We start from the raw sequence: 1662 nt of genomic DNA, 5'->3' as shown, positions 1-1662 counted from the left end.
ATGACAACAGGGTACAAAGCGTGAACCATTGGAAGGCTGAAGCTCGTAGGTGCGGGAACAAGTTGGAAAATTTAGTTTGCTAAAATAAACAAATAAAATATTTAAATAATAATAAATAAATAAATAGAAAAAAAGAGAAGTTAATTTTAAAGCTCGACATGTCGAAAGCAGTGGTTTTCATTCGTTCTTCCTAAATTTAGCATACGTACTTAACTTTTCATGAATATACGCCAAGAATGTTACTGCTTATGTATAGACACTGGTATGCGCAGCTGTTCGGGCCGCCTACATTCAACAACTGCAGGGACTCATATCGGTCTTTGGATGAATAATAAGCAAAAGCAAGCAATTTCAGACAGGTCATTTTGCTATGGGATACGGCTCAATGAATCTTTCGTAAGGGAACACTGAAGTAATGATTTGAATAGCGATAGATTACACTCACTAATTATTCGCCAAAGGAAATTCATGTCGTTCATGTTGTAGAATGTTTTGCAGAAAAAGTCCAAACGTTATGGACATGATTCAAATAACGACAGTTATGAAGGGATTTTATAAAGAATTGATTAAAAATATTAATAGAAACACACACCTGTACGTATGTATGTTATATATATATATATATATATATATATATATATATATATATATATATATATATATATATATATATATATATATGTGTGTGTGTGTGTGTGTGTGTGTGTGTGAGAGAGAGAGAGAGAGAGAGAGAGAGAGAGAGAGAGAGAGAGAGAGAGGGTAAGGATAAGAATCGAGGAGCTCTTCACGGGAAGGTATCCTTCAGAGCAAAACGCTTAAGCTTTGAGAGGTAAGATTCCTATCTATCGGTGAGAAGAAATATCAGGAAGTAAAGAAAAATTAGAAGAAAAGGTGGTTTATCTTCTAGTACATACTCTTAATGTTTTGACTTTATCTTTTGAACCGTTAATGGCGTTACTTTATTCTAAGCGAAAAAAAACTAGAAATGTCTTCACGGGAACAGACTCACTTGTATGCTACGCAACTACGGCCTGCTCTAGGACAAGAGCCCGTGCTGGCATAAGGCCAGCTTAATCTCAAACAACAACATCTACGCATGCAGATGAAAAGAAAATGTAAATTGAATAGTTACATGCTGAAAGGGAAGGCACTTTAAAATGTGTGACTTTTAAAATGAATGTGTAATTTTTAATGAAAGAATTACAAAGAGAAATGATAAAAAATAATAAGTGAAATGACTCAGTATGCCTACTTTCCACACTCGGCAAGAATGATTTGCCATACATCTATTCTCTACGTAAGTCTCTTAGGGCTTTGCGATGCGTTATATTTTTTTTCATACGTTTACTACATTAATTAAAACTACAGAACGTTCATATATTTTCAAAAGTTGTCTACTATGAATTATTTGTATCACCTGATCTGTATGCATGTAAGGATGGATACCTCACATTGAGAGAGAGAGAGAGAGAGAGAGAGAGAGAGAGAGAGAGCTCTGTAATGGGCCTTGTGAAAAAATTATGTTAAAACGTATATGAGAAAACAAGATTAATTGAATAAATAAAGAAGTTAAATATTCTCTCCTCTCCAGAAAAATCATTGCAAACAGATTTTACTAGTATGTTTCAGTAATCGACCCACAGATAATCAAAAGGAAAAAAT

Source organism: Macrobrachium nipponense, chromosome 8, assembly GCF_015104395.2.
Source record: "Macrobrachium nipponense isolate FS-2020 chromosome 8, ASM1510439v2, whole genome shotgun sequence".
NCBI lineage: Eukaryota > Metazoa > Arthropoda > Malacostraca > Decapoda > Palaemonidae > Macrobrachium > Macrobrachium nipponense.
The sequence above is the reverse complement of the archived record's forward strand: the minus strand, read 5'-3'. Positions refer to the sequence as shown.